At 37.1% G+C, this 20996-nt stretch overlaps 1 protein-coding gene across 11 annotated transcripts in view; it reads right to left on the minus strand.

The window, feature by feature from the left end:
• The window catches only part of LOC148214914 (uncharacterized), a 158963-nt gene that overhangs the window by 39022 nt on the left and 98945 nt on the right, over nt 1-20996 (minus strand). For 6 of the 11 annotated variants that reach the window (XR_015796969.1, XR_015796965.1, XR_015796964.1 and 3 more), the window contains one exon: nt 15995-16163. The exons of the other annotated variants lie outside the window; for them this stretch is intronic. The gene's annotated coding sequence lies outside the window, so the exon portion shown is untranslated. The remainder of the gene's footprint in view (nt 1-15994; nt 16164-20996) is intronic. 11 annotated transcript variants of the gene reach the window in all.

Genomic DNA, 20996 nt, shown 5'->3' on the forward strand with positions numbered 1-20996 from the left:
CTTTTAAATTTGCTTCTCTCTTGCTATAAAATGTAAAGGGCAGAAGTAGGACAGTGGCGAGCTGCCATTTTTTGCACTTCCCGCTGGCAGCTGGAAGGAGCACTGCTCAGCATCATGGGAGGATGGAGGACCAGTAGTGGTGACACATGCACTGGCCCATATCTGCAGGCTGTGGATGGTATGACAGGCAAGTCTTACCTGACAACCATTTGGGGAGGGTTTTCACCACCTACTGTCAATGTCCAGATTCATCCCCCAAAGATTATTTATTCGATTTTGATGCTACCTGACTCCAACAGACTCTGTGTGGCTTACAGAACAAAGAATAACAACCCCCCCCAACCCCCACACCTAAGTAAATAGGAATATAATAAACATGAATCCAAGAAAAGAATTACAAGATAATCACAAGATTGCCTGCTTCAGGGATAAACTTAATCAGTTTTAAAAGTAATTCACATGGACAAACTGAACTGGCTGCTAAAACTTTTTTTTTTAAGCCAAAAGTCAGCTCAGAGTGTAAGGAAGGGGCAAGAATATCTTAGTACCCAAGCCAAGATATATATGAGCAAGCGTGGGAGGGTGGTGAGAAGCAGAGCTCGCCCTGCAGCAAGCCTCGGTTATGGATTATTGTTTTGGCTTCATCCAGCATTTCTTTTCTTTTCTGCAATGCTCCAGGGCTGGGAATTTTACACAATTTCAACTTGACATATTTTCTCAGAAAGGATGTTTGGGTGGAAGTGAGATGGACTTCTGGAAATCATTTTACGATATATTGAAGTGCATATCAATTTCAATTAGCAATTTATGGTACAAATTGAACTAAGAGATTAATGAAAAACATGTACATGATGCACCTCATATTAAAAGTAAGTCAGAATGAGTGTGATTCTAAGAAAAGAGGAGAGATCAAGACTATTTACATCTTGGTAATCATGGTAATCATCTTGATTTTATCCTTAAAGCTTAATATGCAGTCATGCATGTTTGCTTGGGTGTTCTAACTATTGTGATCAACAGAGCTTACTTCAAGTTCAATATGCATAGCGTTATAGCTTTATAGTGCAATCCTATATACATTTACTTACAAAAAAAGCCCACTAAATTCCATGGAACCTGCTCCCCTGTTAAGTGTATATAGAATAGCTGTTTCAACAGTCAATACAATGACTTTCTAGTGAATAGCAGAACAATATATATGGTACAACTTTGCTTTTTGTTTTCTAATATGCATGGCAACACTAAATGCAGCATTGAGGCAAGGGGCAAAGAGGCATCAATAAGCAGAAGATGACAACCTTTAGACAAAGTACGAATATAATTGGCCACAACATACTGTATATTACTCCAAATATATGATTCTGTGTAGCTCATTTGGATCATGGAACATGTTAATTACTCAGGAAGCAAACAAGACTAAACTCTGTCCAGATGTTATCTGTTACTATCCTGCTGGTTCTTTCTCAGAATGTAACAGTTTGTTAATTGACAAATAAAAATGGTCAATGGAGTTATTTCCTCTGGATCATGGGTATGATGACTGATTTATCAGATAAAGAGGCTTACAGCAATCCACAGTTTCCTATCATTTTCTTAATAGTACAAGCAGGATCTGATTCCCATATGTTCTAATTAATCTTATTATTTTACAAAATTTGTACTGAAATTAGCTTTAAGGCTGAATCACTAAACATATTAATAATTTAATATATCTTCTTTCCTGCTTAAGATAGGGAAAAAGAGAGAGATTTCATATACCACTGTACAAATAACAGTAAGTTGGCAAGATATTTGGAGTATGCATTTATTTAAAATTAAGTAGCATAGTGATAGCAAGAAAATAGCAATGCAAGCCCAACTCTTAGAATTCTCCCTTGAAAGGGATTTTGAATGTGTGTGTGTGTGTGTGTGTGATTTCAAGTCACTGTTGACTCCTGGTGACTGCCTGGACTAATCCCTGCAGTTTTCTTGGCAAGATTGTTAGAAGTGGTTTGCCATTGCCTTCTTTCTAGAGCTGAGAGAGAATGACTGGCCCAGTTGGCATCATGCCTAAGGCAGGAGTAGAACTCATGGTCTCCCGCTTTCTAGCCTGGTGCCTTAACTACTAGACCAAACTGGCTCTCTTGAGAGGATAGGATCATGCAAATATGTTCCTGAGCCAACTAAGAGTACTACCTTTCAGGGAGAACCTTGGAGAATCCTCTTCAGTAGTGGCACAAAGTCCAAAGTGGGGCAGTCTGGAGGGTGTAGTTGAGGTGGCCTTGGATCTATTTGGTCACTGCTCCTTAATCTTTTCAATGAATCTGGTTTAATAACACCTCCATTAAAACCAATGGGCAGAAGTATAGCATAAAACTTCTGTCCTACCTAGCATGAGTTAGCAGGAGTCCTGGCTACCCAAACAGTATTCTAAGAGCTAGTGTGGTGTGGTAGTTAAGGTGTTAGATGGCATCAGGGAGATCCAGATTCAAGTCCACACTCAGCCATGGAATCTTACTGGGTGACTTTTTGCTGGTTATTCTCCCAGCCAAACCTACTGTCTAGAGTTCATGTTGTGGAGAAACAGAGAAGGAGGGAGAATTACCCATGCTACCTTGAGCTCCTGAATAAAAGATGGAACATTAAATAAATAAATATCCCTCTACTCTCTCTGATACTATCCAGGATTGCTTTATAACTTTGCTTACAGTTCTCAATATACTTATCTGTAGCATTCCTAATTTTTACAGTGCATTCAGTTTCAGATGATCATTTCATGAATGATCCCATTTTGTCTCTGCTACAGATTTTTCTCTTCTTTTTACTGTGCAGTTTTAGACTGTATGTTACATAGTGACTCCAACTATGTTAATATTCCCTTCTTTATATTATTCTTTTAATTAATTGCTTCCAATAGAAGAGAATATATGTAGTTCAGGGTTGAATTGTGGAGTCCTTGGTGCTCTCTGAGCTTGGTTGTTTGCTTGCAGACGTTTCATTACCTGATTAGGTAACATCATCAGTGCTAGAGAGTGTGGGGTTTTCTCCCTGTTTATATACAATAGCTTGCCCTTGGTTTTCTCTTTGGTAGTTCTTTGATTAAGGTAATTGTTTTCTGCTTGATTGTTTGTCTGGTGTTAATCTGTGCTTATCTGGGTGTTGGTTGCTGGAGAGGATGTGTTCTGGTCTTTTTGTTTCCTTCTTAGCTTTTTTATTGTCTCTTTTGAATGGTGTGCATCTCTGTGTGTCTATTGATGGCTGATTTGTCTGAATGCCAAGCTTCTAGGAATTCTCTAATGTTTCTGGATTTAGCTTGGTCTAGGATGCTAACAGTTTCCCAGTTGAAACTGTGGTTGAATCTGTCCATGTGTTGTGAGATTAAGGCGTTTCCATCATATCTTCTGATTGCTAGTTGGTGTTCATGGATGTGCTCTGCTGCCTGTTTGTCCTACATAGTGGTGGCTGTTACAGTTCTTACACTGTATGTTATAGATGATTCCTGTTTTTTCTTCTTGGGCTACTGGGTCTTTTGGTTTACTTAAGATGTTTTGGAGGGCTTTAGTTGATTTGTGTGCTACAGTGATGCTGTGTGGTTGTAATTTGTGCAGATTGCAGGAACTACATCTAGCAGTATTTTACTAGGACAAATCTGTCATGAAAGGTATACCATATACCTGAAGAATTCTGGCAATCATTGGATTAATGGAATATATCTTACTGAAAATGAATTTCAGCAATTCTTTTTATATTTCTTTTATAATTATTGTAATAGTTTGATTTCTATTATATTTTAAGAACTATGATTTTAATTAGAACTACCAGGTTCTTTACAGTGTCATCACCATACTATCACCAACACAATTGGTTGCATAAAATCCAAAAATTGATTTATCATATATTTCATTAGCAAGCAGTTGGTAAAAAAAAAAAAAAAAGGTTACAGCAGTTTCATATGGAGTGCCTGGTAAATGGATAGATTATGGCTGCTTCCAGATGAGGCTTTAATGAGAAATTTTCTTTGTTAAAAACAGATGTTTTGATATGTATGTGTGAGAGAGGGACCCAGATGATACTGTCTTCCTTTTGTAATTTTTGTAATCAAAATTTGTAATCTTCCCATGTGTCTCTACTGCCTTTTCCAACTTCTATTTTTCATCTCAAAAAAATGTTTAAGGAAAGAAATACAGAACAGCTGCCAATTTTGTTTGTTTGCCAGGAGCTATCTGTCCAAAAGTACTCTATGGTTGTTTCCATCCTCTGAATATTATATATATATTTATTTACTGAATTTATATTCTACCTTTCCAGTTAAAACATATTCTTCATAAGACATGTGTATAGTATTATGAACAAATCACCTTTCTTTAGTGTTTTCTTGTTTCAGCTCCCACTTCTCAGAGTTCAGAAGATCTGATGATTCGTTATTATTTTACATAATGAAAGAGATACCTGATCTCCTCATGTGTAATTAAGCTACTAAGAAATCTCTGCTGAATCAAACTAAAATCCAGGATCCCATTTCCATACTCTCTCACCACCCTTGGAACACAGAGGAGGTGGCAAGAGAGGTAAGCAGGGCCATTAGAATAAAATTCTTGAGTCCAGGGGAAGGGAGAAGAATGAGAAAGAGACTCAGAGTAGCTCTGCCTTCATTACACTAGGTATAAGTTGTGTGGGAAAATCATAGATGAATGTCAAGACCTGCAAGGCTGGCAAACCCAGGAAGCAAGATTTCTGGAAAGATCTTTATTGCTAAGTAAGGTAATGTAACTGAATCTTGAAAGCCTACTGAAGTAATTCTTCCACACAACATATACTTAGTGTAATGAAGACAGAGTTACTCTGAGTCTCTTTCCCATGCTTCCTCCTTCCCCTAGACTCAAGAATATCTTCCGTAATGGCCCTGCTTCCTTCCTCAACTATCTTGTTGCCTCCTCTGTGTTCCCAGGATCTGTTAAGCATTCCATCACACACCAAATGCCCAGAGGAAGCTCAAAAGAATAAGTAAATATCATCTGTTCCTAGGGTTCTGTTCCTGCCTTCAGTTGCAATTCAGAGGCAATCTGGCTTTCATACTAAAAGTAACACATAGCCATTGTAGTCTCATACAGAAAGCAATATATCACCTTATTATTCATAAAATCAAAAATCATATTCTATTGGCCAGGAATCAAAATGAGATTTTCATTCTGGCAGCTGAGAATTCACCATGGAACTATTATGCTGTAAAGAACTGTGGAGCCAACAATGACCTACAGATGTGAAAAATATTCTCAATTTGAAATGGCTATTTTGAGTGATTTGGATACAGAACAACAATCACAACAAAAAAAGAGTTCTAGAGTTCTGTCTCTTTCTTTGCTGGTAGGTTGGCAAATGCAAATACAAATGCAAAGCCCAAATAAATAAATAAAGTAATGAGTAAATAAAGGCATCCAATCCTTTTTCTGCATATCATGATCCCAAGAAAAACAGATCTCTGTAAAAATGGGCTAAGGAAAGGAAGATTGCATGAAAGCGAACCTCAGTGGTTGGGTAATGCTAAATCTACCTTTTTGGAAGCACCTACTCAAGCTGCAGATTCCTCTTTAAGCCGTCAACATAAGGCAAAAGGCAAATGCTCTCAAAATGAATATTATTCCCAGGTTAATGTGTATTCTTAGAGGAATTCCAGTTTTTATATCTGGAAAATATTTTCAGAAAATGAATTATTTGTTTAGAAAATTTCTATGGGGTTCTTCAATTCCGAGAATACCTTTACAGAAAATGAAATTATCAATTAACGAGGGAGGATTCGGACTTCTGAATCTGTAGCTAAATCATCATGCTGACCTATTGTCAAGTATTAAATATTGGAAGCCAACAAGTGGTATTAATTTTCCGCTTTGGGCAACTGTGGAATATACATATGTAATACCTTTGGACAATATTAGGACTGAAATATACTAAAACTCTAATATCTCTGGAAACAATTTTGTCAGTTAGAAAGCTATGGGACATAATGTTTAATAAAAAAAAAAGATTTGACCCTTTTTCCCATGCCAAATTGACTTTATGGGGAAAGCCAACTTTAAAAATTAGGAAAAAAGATGGTGATATGGAAAAATTGGATGGAAGTGGAGATATTGACTTTGGACCAACTGATATATGATGAAGATGAATTTTTAACGTATTCTGTGTTAAGAGATAAATATAATCTATCAGATGGAACTCAATGGCAATATTTATACTTACAATATTTGTTAACAACATTGTTTGGACCAGCAGCATTTTCAGCTTCTGAGACACCTGAGATATTAGAACAACTTATTAAATCCTTTAAAACTAAAAAACCTACTATTAGTTTGTATAGATATTTGTTATCAATAAATCATTTTGATATACAGATGTTAAGGGATGAATGGAATAAAGAATTGGAGGTTTCTATATTGCCTGGACAATGGGAGAGTATCTTAACTTCTGTAGTAAGAGTGTCAATGCACCTTAAACTATGACTTATATAACAAAAAAATAATATTTAGAATTTATTGGACTCCATTACATCTGTATAGAAAAGGACTGTCAAAAAAAGCATTTTGTTGGAGATGTAATAATGACAATGTGTCTCTCTTTAAAGCATATGTTTTTAGCATGTCCTATACTTATTAAGTTTTGGGAGAAAGTAGTGGACTATAAACATATGATTGTGCAACAAAAGCTAAAATTTTCAGAGGATAATATTCTTTTGAACTATATACCTAGTACATAGAACTTGACAACTGGACAACATAAATGGATTCTCCATGACCTTACTATGGCCAAAAGACTGGTATTGCAACATTGGAAAGATAAATATATGGCCCCATTTACTTAATGGATTGAAGACTTGATTGCACTTGCTACTTATGAGTGGGTTGCCTATAGATGTAGACTTTGTATGGACAAGTATAATGAAATATGGGACTCATTTATACAAAATACAATAGGTTTAAAAAAAGATAGTCATATAAATTTATTAGAAATATATATGTACTTAAATAATATTTGTATTAGATAAGCATATATAGAATTGTAACTGTTTATTTTTATAATGATATATTAACACTTTTTCTCTTTGTTGTATTTTTTCACTTTTTTGTTAAAGCACTTTTATGTATTTTTTTTCTTTTTTTTGTAAAAAAAAATTAAAAAAAAAAAGCAGTCAACACAAGGCTCCAAAACTGACCAGCCAAGAGCATAGGCAGCTGTTTTTTTGAAAAGGGAATCTCCATGTCCAGCAATAGAAACTGACCAAGGGAAAATACCTTTTGAATTTAACATCAATAGTTGTCCATGGCTTCTGTTCTTCAAACAATCATTGTAATTATTTTAATATTTGACTTGGATTTCAAGATAAGTTAAACTTAGTTTAGAAAGTTCAGGGAAAGACATTTCTCATTCTCTTTTTCAAGTCTCTCTGGAAGGCTGATGCCCTCTTTTAAGCAATATGGGGTAGGATGCATAATTTTGGATGAGAAAGGAATTATTCCAAATTATCTGAGGATTTCAGGATACATTAACTTAAGGAAGTGCATAGGAAAAAAAAAGTCTACCATAACGTTCCAAGTGTTGTGTGCCATACTGTTTATGCGGGTCTCCTTGACTAATTTGAGTGGCTTTTGGAGAGCTGCAAGTTGTTGAAGGGGAAGAGAAGAACAGGACATTTTCCTCCTGAACTTAGCTTAGGATCCAAGCCAATTAATTGTTTTTATAATTAATTAACCCACCAAAAGTCTTTGGATTGTGGTGAGTAGAAAGAGATTATAGTCTAAAGTAGAATATGGGCAGGGGATATAAAACTGGGTCAGATCCTGAATTCTCTTATCTTGGATTTTAAGAATAATGAGATATGACCACCAGAGTCTCTCTTTTATCTGAAAGTCCTATCCCTAATAGACAGGGAAAATCACCAGATAGAAAACATGATAAATTTGGATCATAGACTTTCTGTGTCTTTTCAGATCATGACTGTCTGATATATCATCACTGAGATTTCTCCAGAGGAGCATGTTTCTGATCTCCATATCAGTGAGATGGGATGGAAAGGGCAAACCATATGAGTTGCTATAGACCAAATTAAATCCAAATATGCAAGAGAATTCTTGGAAGCCTGGTAGTCAGACAAGGCAGCAATTAACAGACACATAGAGATAAACAGCATCTACATACTATTCAAAAGAGACAAAAGACCAGAAGATCTCCTCACCAGGGATCATCACCCAGATAAGCAAAGGTGTGCCACCAGGCACACAATCAAGCAGTAAATGTATGCTAATCAAAGAACTACCAGAGGAGCAATACAAAACCCCCACCCCCACCAGCACTGGCAAGGCAGGCCACAGCACATAAATAGAGAGCAAACCCCATCCCATTTTAGCACTGAAGATGTTACCTAGCTGGGTAATGAAATGTTTGCAAGAAAAGAACCAAGCTCAGAGAACCCCAAGGACTCCATGAGTTGCTATGCCTTATTACTATTGTGGATGGTGAAAAATGGAGGGCAACTCTGAGGAAGAAGATCATACTTTATTGAGGCAATAATTGTTGGGTTCCAGTATATAGAAGAAGATGAACAGAACACAAAGGAAAGATAAGAACTTTTATAGGTATTTTGAACTGTGGTGTGGGCTGTTTTCAAGATTCTGGTTTGCTGTCAGGATTCTTGGGACCACAGAAGGAAAGCTTTGTATAGTTTTGTCTATAAAATAAAAGCTGCATTATTGTCAAGGAAAACCATGCTTTTTAGAAGCAACAGCAGCATTGGAAACAACTATTGTAGCAATAGTAACATTCTAATGCTAGCAAGCATTAGAATGTTGATGAGATTAGGTGCATGTCTCCAATTTACATAGAACATCTGCAGTTTTGCTGGGTTACATTGCTGATCTTTCCCTTATTAGGCATATGTTGGACAATTACATTGGAGCTAGATCCAGGCTGCTTTGTGTCAGTCTCATTCTGCCTTTGTTAGGGTAAGGAATATTTATTTTTCTTCAGTTCCTGATGGGATTAAGGGACTTTGTTTTGGGAAGGGAATAGTTTTTAGACATGAGAGGATTTTGTAAATAGGAAGCTGAACCTGGTCTCTTTTGTGTTCACTGGGGCAGGCAAAAAATGTCCCTAGAAATAAATTCTCTTTTTATTTCAGTCATGTTACAACCAGGTGTATTGAGGTTTATTCCCCTGTTTGGACTTAGAATGCTAATAGAATGGCTATCTCCATGATGGTGGTTTTACTCTCCATCTTTTCTCAAAGAATCAGAAGAAATCTCAGACCCAAGAAGTCAGGCATCTGTTTATAGTTCCCCATATAGAATAGGAGTTGGGGGGCGGGGAAAGGGAGGGAGGGAGGGAGGAAGACTGAAATGCCTGTCTTCTTTATAGAAAGTAGTATTTTAGGGAAGAAAGTTATTGTATGAGAATTAGGATATCCTTATTAAACAATCGGTGAGCTGCTTGAGGACGAAGAACAATTACTATTCTCTAGCAATAGAGTCCTATATAAACTGGCCTTAGCTGGTCTTGAAAAGCTAAGCAGAGATGGACCTAATTAGTACTCGAATAGGAGAGCACCAGGAAAACACATGTTTTTTGAAATGCTAACAAGAAAATGACGGTTCAACAAGCAGTTTTGACACCCTTGGGTCCAAGGAGTCCCATAACAGGCCATGAAATGAAACTGGGCTTGCCTCATTGTTCCGTTGCCTTCTATCCCTTGGGCATTCTTTTAAAGCCCCTTGAGTTGCCACTCATTGTTCACAGGGGCTTATGGTCCTGGGTTTCAGCCCTGAGAAGGTATGGAGCTGCATCATTGGGAAGGCTTATTTTGCATACAGTTTAAAATAAGACTAGCAACTTTTTTACAGCCAGGGACAGCATATTTTTTTGCCGGGGGGGGGGGGGGGAGACCTATAAGGGAAAAGGGGTGTGTGTGAAGCCAGTGACATCAGTACGGTATGTGGAATCACAATTTTTGCTCCACTGTGGAGAAAGAAGGGATTAAAGGATGAAATGACTGCCTTAAGCTATGGAGATACTTAAGACCCACCTTATGTCCCTCAAACTTTTCCAAAATAGGAAAAATTAACCTATTTTGTTTTTGTTTTTTTTAAACGGTGTAATGGGTACTTTTTTTGCAAATAAAATTTATAGCAATTCATGAAAGCTTATGGCATAAGTAATATGTTAGTTTTTAAGGTGCCACACAATTCTTTGTTGTTCTTTGTTGTGAGTGAAATCATAGAAAATTTAAATTTCACAACAATCCAGGCAACCTAGCTTATGATGCTTGGTATTGAAAGTAGATCAAGGTTATTCTTAAAATATGCAAAATAATTTAAAACTATAATACTAGAAAAATTCTGCATAGTATAATTAAACAGTATGACCTTCTGACATTATGTTTGGCTAAAACCTATTTAAAAATATGGGGTTCTACATTAGATATTTCACCAGAGGGCACTATCTTTCCAGTATACAGGTAGTGAAACAGTTATTTTAATTTCATGGAAGGTTTTAAAGTCACTTAAATATTGCAACAGGCATCTAACATTTCTTTATATCTAAGCTCAGTTTACTCCTTTTAGTTACTAGATGTAGTAAAATATATTTTATCTTGGCTCTTCAAAATATTCCATTTTAAAATGTTATGAGACACATGATTATATCAAGTGGCTAGTTCAAGAAGTTCTCCAGTTCCCCTTTCTTTTCTGTTTGTATTACTTGTATACATTGTGTAATTATGAAATTAAGAGCCTCAGAGTTCATGACCACCATGACAACCATGGTCCTGATCCAATTTATTGAGGACCAAACCCATAATAGAGGTCATACATTAGATCTGGTCTTTGTCTTGGGGCAGTGGCATCTACTGGAAGAAAAGTTGTTTACCCATCACAAATATACAAAGACTGAAAACAAAGTAATAATGATCTGCTATTACAAATCAAGTCCAATGAGAAGAGGATATTTGAAAAGAATGTACCAGTTCTGGAAAGAACAACATCCAGAATCAGAAATAACAGAACAGAGGCTAGCAGATCAACATTGATTTACAATATGAAATAAAGTATTCATAGAAGTAGAATTGGAAGAACTGCAAAGGTCTACCCAGGGCAAAAAATTGAAGCCTTGCCAGAAGTAGCTCAGACTGTACAGGCAAACCAGGGGCAGTTGGCAGTAGAGGAAGCCAGCATAGCTAATGAATTGTTTTCATTCCCAAATCAGGCACCCTCTCCTCTGCCTTCTCAGCTAGAACAAAGCCCTCTAACTAAAAAACAACAAGAATTGAAACAAGGAATAATTGAGTATCTAGAACAGCACAAAAAGAACAGAATAAGGTTGCCTGCATTGAAGTTTGTTACAAAGAAACAGCTAGCACAAGTATTAAAAGATGCCAGTACTGTAATATCAAATATGAGCACCAGCTCACTGTAAGAAACAAACCAACTCATGTACAGCACAGCTGCAGTTATAACTGAATACTTTGGGTGAAAAATCAACAAACAAGAAAAAAAGCCAAACAATGCACCACCAAAACGGAAGATCAGGTTGGAAAATAAGTTCTGCATGCTAAGATCAGATGCAAGCAAGTTAGAACAGATGAAATACAATAAGCTGAAGAACAAGAAGACCAAACAATACCTGATCAGGAAATATCACCTAGAAACAAGGAAGATCAAGGAAGCACTGGAAATAATAAAGCAGCAAATAACAACCATAGCCAAGAAGATCAGCAAATACGAAGCTTGAACTGCTCGCTATAGGCAGAATCTCCAATTTCAGTTGAATTAGAAACATTTCTACCAATCCATCAATGGAGAGACTGCAGTGAACCAGTCAACTCCTGATAAAGAAGAAACAGTGCAATTCTGGGCGCAGCTATGGGACAACCCAAAGAAATACAACAAGAATGCAGCTTGGATAAAGGAGGTAGATAGGAATAAAAAAGAAGCTGAAATGAAAGAACTTGTAATAACAGCAGAAATGGTGGAGAAAAGGGCAAGGAAGATCAAGAATTGGTAAGCACCAGGTGAAGATGAACTGCACAGTTTTTAGTTGAAACATCTGAGTGGTCTGCACCCACTCATTGCCAAGCAGTTTAATAACATACTGTAAGGAGGTTTAATTGAAGATTGGTTAACATCTGGCAAAACTTACCTGATAATGAAAGATCCAAAAAGGGGGCAGCACCAGGCAACTACAGGCCAATTACCTGCTTACCAGCAACTGGTGTTGTAGCTGATGCAATCCAAGAACATCTAGTTGAAAATAAGCTCTTTCCATCTGAGCAGAAAGGAAACTGCACAAAGAGCAGAAGAACAAAAGATCAGTTCCTAACTAACAAGATGATTTTGGAAAACTGCAAAAGAAGGAAGACTAACGTGAATGTACATGGATTGATTACAAAAAGGCATTCGACTCCCTGCCACATGATTGGATAATCAAGTGCTTAGAAATAACAGGAGTCAGTAGAAACATCAGAAGCTCTGTGCAAAGATCAATGGCACAATGGAAGACACAGTTGCTGGTCAATGGTGATAGACTGGGAGAGGTTAATATCAAGAGAGAAATCTTTCAAGGAGACTATCACCACTGTTTGTTGTTGCATTGATTCCTCTGTCAACAATACTGAACAAGTTAGGCCATGGCTACCAAACATCAAAAATTTCTGCCAGGCTATTCCACCTCCTTTACATGGACGATATGAAGTTGTATGGAAAAACCCCATTTGAAATAGAATTGCTGCTCAACACTCTCTGAATATACAGCCAAAATATTGCAATTGAGTTTGGACTGGACAAATGTGCCACCCTGACCAACAACAGGGGAAAAATAGTGTAAACTGAAGGAATCAAGATGCCCTATAGAAATAACATTAAGAGTCTGGATGAAGAAGATCACTACAAATACCTGGGCATCCTTCAGGCTGACAACATCAAGCACATTGAAGTCAAATAGAAGATTAGTAGTGAATACATAATGACAGTGAAGAAGATCTTAAAGTCCAAACTTAGTGGAGGAAATACCATCACGGCAGTTAATACCTGGGCAATTCCAGTCATTAGATACACAGCTGGAATAGTGGACTGGACTCAAGCAGAACTAGAAGGCCTGGATAGGAAGACCAGAAAAATAATGACAATGAATCATGCCTTTCATCCATGCAGTGATGCTGACAGACTCTACTTACCAAGGATCATAGGTGGAATGTTGCAAGTACACCAGACAGTTGAAAGAAGAAAAAAAGGCATTGGAAGAATATCTGAAGGACAGTGAAGAAAATGCACTGAAGCTAGTACACCATGAAGGCTTACTGAATTCCAAAGAGGCCTATAAGAATTCCAAACTGGCCTATAAGAAAGACCAGATGAAGAATAGAAAAGAGATATGGCAAGGCAAAGCATTACATGGCCAGCAGACAAAAAAACTAGCAGGCAAAGCAGATAATAGTAAGACCTGGCAATGGCTAAGAGCAGGAAAGTTGAAGAAAGAGACAGAGGGGCTAATTCTGGCTGCACAAGACCAAGCCTTAAGAACAAATGCATATAAAACCAGAATTGAGAAGACAGCAACAGAAAAACAAATGCCACCTCCACAAAGAAGCTGAAGAAACAATGGATCACCTAGTTAACTGCTGCAAGAAGATTGCACAGACTGACTACAAACAACAACATGACAAAGTAGCAACAATGGTGCATTGGAACATCTGCAAGAAATACCATTTGCCTGCAAGCAAGAACTGGTGGGACCACAAAACAGACAAAGTAATAGAAAATGAAGAAGCTAAAGTGCTCTGGGACTTTAGAATTCAAACAGACAAGCACCTGCCACATAACACTCCAGACTTAACAATTGTTGTCTTAAGAAAGATTAAAAAGTCTGGATAGTGGACATTGCAATACCTGGAGACAGCAGAATAGAAGAAAAAGAACTGGAGAAAATCACAAAATACAAAGACCTGCAAATAGAAATAGAATGACTGTAGTGAAAGAAAGCAAAGATAATACCAATAGTAATAGGTGCCTTGGGTACAATCCCAAAACATCTACCTACCCCAGGTCCTTGGGAAGGACTCGATCAGTGGGTAAAAATGTGAAATCCAATCTAAACATCTGGCTGACTGTGCAACCAACCATAATAATATCAGTCAATTGCAAAAGGCAGCTTTACTTGGAACAGCTTACAACCTGCAACAATACCTTTAATATTATTAAACAACATCATCTGCCTATCCCAGGTCCTTAGGAAGGACTCAGTAGGTGGACAAAAATGCCAAATCCAGTCTAAACATCTGGTTAACTGGGTGACCAACTATAATAAGTTATAGTAATAGAATCTTGCAAGTTTCAATGTGCTCCCACCTCCCTTTATCTTCATGAGAACTAGGGAGGGTCCTGTCTCAGATACTTTCTCAGGTTACATTTCTACCCTGGACTTAGATTTCTATTATTTGACTGTTGTCTAGGTTGCGACCCTTCCTCCTGTTCTTCTGTCCATTACACTTTTCAATTAGGGTTTAAGCTGGGCTACATGACCTGTGGAGAGTTTGGGATGGGGCGTGCATCTATCCTAGCTCTTCTGGATATCTTGGTGGTGTTTGATACCATCCACCATGGTATCCTTCTGGAATGGTTCCAGGGGTTGAGATTGGGGGTACTGTTTTGCAGTGGTTCTCCTTCTTCCTCTGTGGCCAGTTCCAATTGGTGTTGGGAGGGAGGAGATGTTGAGCCTTAGACCCCTGCAATGTGGGATGCTTCAAGGCTTGGTGTCTCACCGCTCCTTTTCAACCTCTACATGATGTTTTGTGACCCTTATTGCTAACTGGTAATCTTTAATATGGGCCCTTATCCATGTTCAGTCAAACTTCAAGTCTTCTTCTAACAGTGCTCCAAGTGTCCCTTTTGACACTTCATTTCCTGGAGTTTCTCAGTAAAGCAAGGTCATCCCAGGACTGGTTCACAGGAAGAGGCCACACAGGGCAATACAGTCTAAGGCCCCTGCAATCTACCCATTCCAGTGACTAGGGCTTTAGCTGAATCATCCACCAGATCCTCAGGTAAAACCCCAAGCTCCCTTTGGAACCCCACTAGGTTCATTACAACACATGAGTGTTACATCACAGTGATGCATGATGATTTCACCAGCAGTGTATTGTGTGGTGTATTGTGCAGGATACTGCCCTTTCTGCTCCACTGCTGCTCTGAGATGGTAGTGCGAAGAGTTGCAGATGATTTGGGAGCTGTTCTTCTTTCCCATTTCTATCAGGAAAATGAGCAGTGAGAATAGGGCAAAATGACAAATTATGATTAGTGAATTTAGGCATAAGGACAAACTGCTGTTAATGCAAACCAAAAATCACAAACTAGCTTCAAACTTTAGTTTATAATCATGATTTGGTGCTCCAAATACACTTGGTTAGGAAACTCTGTGGAGTTCACTGTACAAACAAGTCAAAATAAATTATCTTAATTTGAAAATTCTACCAGAAGTTCCAAAATTCATTTACCTCCCTTTCAACAAACCCAGTCATGAATCATTTATACTTTAACAAGTTTTATGTGATCATTTTCAATTTCAGTTTCCTCTCTCCAGCATTTTCACATTTTCATATTTTTGCATCAAATCATTTGTATTCTCATGACTAGAACGCACATGCTTGGGCATCAAATCATCTACTTTCTCATCACATTTAAGCCTTTTCCAAGAAAGCATCTTTGCTGCTCATGACCAAAAAACACAGGTGGGGCTGAATAGGCTATGCAGCCTTGAAAAACACAAATGATTCGAACAGTGAGCATGATATTGATCTTGTGAAGATTTTTAGCTGAATTTATAGCATTGAAAATATTGCTATGCGAAGTGGACAGCCTAAAACAGAAAGAGGGATATGGATTTTTTGTGAAAACCTGTTATTTGGGACCCAAAAATGCAATTATACATTTGCCTAGATAAAATAGCTGAAGAGTTCAGTGTTCAGTGTTAATGTATTCCTTACCAGCTGTTGTTTTCATTCTGTTAACTTCTCCCTAGTGCGAGTCTCTGAAGGACAGTTATCACACCCACAGTGGGAAGCTCTTTATTGGAATAGTCATACTTGATGCAGATACTTTTGCTTCAATAATCTACTTTGCTTTCCAGGGTGCCTGAATGTTGCAGGAGAGGAGCTAGTTGCAGAAAGAAAGGAGTAAATTTGTGGTTAAAAAAAATATATGAAATGTGACCGCATGTTAGTCAGGGGCAAAGAGAAGTCAGTTTTATTCCACGTGTTCATTTTCTCAGAAGAAGAGAACATTGTGAGAATAATTTCTGTCCCTTTTGAAAATGAATTAAGCTTTGGGCTAGCTTTTGGAGCATGATTTTTTATGTCCTACCTTGAAGATCTGGTAATTATAGCTATGCAAAATTATAGGAAAATAGGTATAGTTTATGTACTGGAGTCTTGCTTTGCAAGAATATGACTTTACTGTTGTGCACATCCAGGCTGACACTGTGGCAGGCGCTCTGCTCAGGAACCATATGAAGGTACCATATCTTTATGGATTGAAATAGATCATACATGCTGCATTATTATTCCTATATGGTTATGTTATGATGATTAATTTATATTTAAGAGTTTATTAAGAACTGGTCTCAATTTACAGTAAGGTTCTTAGACTTCTGAGAAGTTACTCAGACCACTTTTTGACAGAGGTGGTAAAACCAGCATAATTTTCTATGTTGTGGAAAATTTTAAAAAACAGAACACAACACTGAGGAGAAATAACCAACTATTTATTTCAGAGATTGTTGGGGTCCAGCTTCACAAGAAGAACAACAGAAAAGTAAGACTTTTTATAAGAATTTTGAATTGTGGAGTGGGAAATTCTAGGATTTTGATTCACTGTCAGGATCTTGGGACCATGCAGGGGAAACCAGACAAATTGGATTGTGTAGGAAGACTCACTTTATTGTTAAGGAAAACTGTGCTTTTTAGAGGTGGCAGCAGTGCAGGCAATGGCCATTGTCCCTTGCTAGCCAAGCAGAATAACACTGATGGGATCAGATGCTCATTACTTGGTTGCAATTATTCCTAATAGGTCTGCCTTAGTCAGCTGTACCTGGCTGGCTCTCCCTGCCTCTATTTCTTTTCAGTGCTGCTTTGCTCAGTTGTGTAGTTTTACTATTACTAACATTTTCTAGCCCTCTACTTCTTTGTTGATGATTGCTAGTGTGGGCATCTGCCATGGAGATGCAAGTGACAAAACGTGTGTCACAGTGCAAACTCTGCTCCTTACATACAGTACTTGTGTTGTGACTTCCCAATGTGCTTTTTGTCATTTTGATGTCTTTGTGATTAGGATTGGATGCCTATGAGTGCTAGCATTTGTATGATATTTCGATGTCTTGTAATTTAGTTGAACTATCTTATTTCCAAAGTTCACAGTTTATTATATTTATAAAATAATAATTAATTAAACATTATTATTCTTTAAGTGTTGGGTTTGTTCTAGTGCTACTCATTCCAAAACTGCTATTAAAAGGGAGACTTTGGAGCCATTTCTTTAAAAGCTTAGTCTTGGGAAAGGGGAATCTTCCTTATGTTTCATCCAGATTCCTGGGAAGGGATAAAGAGCATCTCCCCACTCCTGATCAGGTAGAACTCTTTCAGATGGGTGAACAACTACGCACAGATAACCTGGGACTCAGGAAAAGGGGATGGGATGGTGGAGATTTCAGGAAAGGATTTGGCACACTGATGTTGCGTGTTTGTGATAGCTACACAGCTGCAGTGGCTTATCTATTGTCTCATTCACCCACATACAGGACAGTTAATCAGAACATGAGAGAAAATCCCAAATGCAGAAGAAACCTAATCAACTTCCATACACATTAAGGATGAGCTCTCTAATGACTGCCCTTAAGCTAATAGCTCTGATCCCATTCACCTTTACACTGCTGTTTAATATACATTTTAAATGCTATACCCTGTGCAACTTGGCCCTATGGAACAGTTAATCAGAGGATGCACTAAAATGTTTGCTTTATAGATGTAGACAATTTTACTACTCCATTTATTTCTAGAATGTATAGAGAAGAACATTTTAAGAATGTCATTTCCTGATTCTGCCAATGTTCTTCCTCAGTTCTAAATTCTGCTCTTTCAGGTATATTTCAAGGCCTTTTTCTATGGCTGCAGCATATGAGTAAACATTTCACCGTCCAGAGTGGCCTGTGCCTGCCAGATAAGCACTGCCTGGGTGATTAAAGGCCAAAACTGAAATTTAAAGAGCTTTCTGATTTATAAAGAACCCCACAAAGGTCAATCTTGCTATTTTAAACAGACAGCTCAGAAGAAGCATATGCCTTGAATCCAAAAGAATTTAGCCGTGACATACAAGGTAGATTGGGGCCTATATATTTTTTCAGCATTTATGGCTGAAGCTATCATGTCAAACATAACGCCATTGATTTACTAAATTCAGCTAAATCCTGTGGAAGTATTGTCTGCCCCTGCATATCTAAGCAGGTATTGAAGAATGTAGTGGCTTTAGGTTCAAGGAGGGAGGTTTTACTCATGGTAATGCCCTTTGAAGAGTACTCTTCCAAATGCTCTACACAGCCTTGTCATATATTCTGTAAGACAGTCACTCTAATATGATACAATGTGCTTCACCCAAGTCTGGTATGGTCATCAAGAAGGTCCTCTGTAACTAGTCTAGCCTCACATCCTTTGGTAGCATCTACAGGATACCGGGTTGGAAGAGATCATTCTAGGCCAGTGTTTCTCAGCCTCAACAATTTAAAGATGTGTGGACTTCAACTCCCAGAATTCCCCAGCCAGCATGCTAGGGAATCCTGGAAGTCCACACACCTCAAAGTTGCTGAGGTTGAGAAATACTGTTCTAGGCAATAACAGAAAGATTATTCTTTGGGATAATTAGTTAACAATCCATTATTTTGGTGTTCTAAATGACCTTGGTAACAACAGACCAGCCCTGTTTTTATATAACAGTCACCATTATGAACATTTGTTTTAAAACGGATTTTCCTTATACCACAAGACAATTTTACTTGGAATACAATTCCAATATTTCTTATATAGGAAATACTGATATTCATAAAAAATGTTCAGTTGCAGTGTAAAATGTATACCTAACAACATCCAAATGCAGTTCTCTCCAATTTCTTTGTTCTGATCTGCTATATTTTAAAAGCTGAGCTGTTTTTTTATTAATAATTTGATACCTGAAACACAAACAAGTTATCTTTCACCTATTTCAGAAATGGTTAACATATCAAAACTTATTAATACAGGAATACGGACAGCTTAAGATGAAGTCAAGAGAACAATGAACTGCAGAGGGATTTAGTTTTCAATGGTTTTGGTATGCACAATTAACAGGAAGATTCAATGTAGATAAAATGGTAATGGAGATTGAACAACATAAGACAAAATTTGAAAATTAATTGTGTACAAATGATGAATATGTGATTGTAGAAATGTATAAACTTTTGTTGAGATCTGAAACAGAAGAGGAACATGTTAAAGATTGCATGATAAAATGGGCTAAGACTTTTGGTTACAATATACAGATGGATCAATGGGAGAGAATGTGGATAAAAGGACTGAAATCCATATTGTGTTTTAATTTAAGAGAGAATGCTTGTAAAATGATGTACCATTGGTATATGACACCAGAAAAATTATCTAAGATGTATGGAGGTACTTCTAGTCAATGTTGGAAATATGAAAAACATGAAAGGACATTTTACCATGTATGGTGGACTTGTGAAAAAGCAAAAACAAAAGCAAAAAAAAAAGGATACAAATACATACGATGGTAGAAAGAATTTTGAAGATTAATATTGAGATGAAACAAGAACTTTTCTTATTGGGACTTATGGATAATCAATTAGAAAAGACTTATGGAAGACTGATTTTATGTATGGTAACTGCAGCAAGATTATTATATGCACAAAGATGGAGAAATATTGAATATTTCCAATAGAGGAATAGAGAAATAGAATGAAGATGGCAGAATTAGCAGAGATGGCAAAACTGACCTATTTGGTCAGGGACAAAACAATAAATACTGGAAACCTTTTATGGACTTTTTGCTGAAAGCAGAAAAATGTGAAATGGTGATTTCTGGATTTGATTACTGAAAAAGAATTGAATAAGGGGCTGAAAGGATTATTGTAATGTTAAGGAGGGAGGGAGGATAATGAGTTTGTAAGTGCTGTAAAGAAGGGTAGAAGTCGCTTCTTTAATTATCTTTTTCTTTCTTTCTTTAACTGTATTGTTTTTTGCACTTGGTCTTTTTTCTTTTTCTTTTTTCTCTCTTCTCTTTTAATATTTCTGTAATTGCATTTAATTTATGTAAAAACTCTCAATAAAAATGAAAAAAAACCTTTCCCCTATTTTAAACATTCCCTACTTATTCCCCTAATATTTTTCTTAGAACTTGACATAATGGTACTCTCAAGAATGAAACCTCAAATATTTTTAGATTCTGCAGGACAGATGTCAAAGATTAAATAGTCTAACAAATGGGAAAGGTTCTATTGGATCTGCTATCTACTTTTTCCTTGTGGTGCTCTCAGTCAGCTGAATTAATGATACCAGGCGTCAATCAGTGACTTTAATATGTGTGAAAAGGGCATTTCTGCCTCCTTTCAGGGCTACTATCAGAAGTCCAAGAAGGTAGCTAATGAAGAATTCTGAAAGCAATAATATTTAATTCTTCTCACTTTCTTCTCATGATAATGCTGCACCACAGGGAAATAGTTGACACCACCATATAATCATGCAATGAAACATCCCCTTTTTGTTTCTTTCAGCCATGATCTTAAATAATTAACAGGGATTTGAACAAGCTTCCCATTTCTTTGAATAAGGCTAATATTCACTTCACTATGCCTACTTTTGATTTGTCTGTTGCCCAGTAACTAGGTGATGCATTCTTAATTTAAAACAATTAAGGAATATAATATACTTCTATGCTGGTTGCAGCCAA

Source organism: Python bivittatus, unplaced genomic scaffold (assembly GCF_059951505.1).
Source record: "Python bivittatus isolate LINGU-HERP-01145 unplaced genomic scaffold, Pbiv_v1 ctg000480_np1212, whole genome shotgun sequence".
Lineage (NCBI taxonomy): Eukaryota > Metazoa > Chordata > Lepidosauria > Squamata > Pythonidae > Python > Python bivittatus.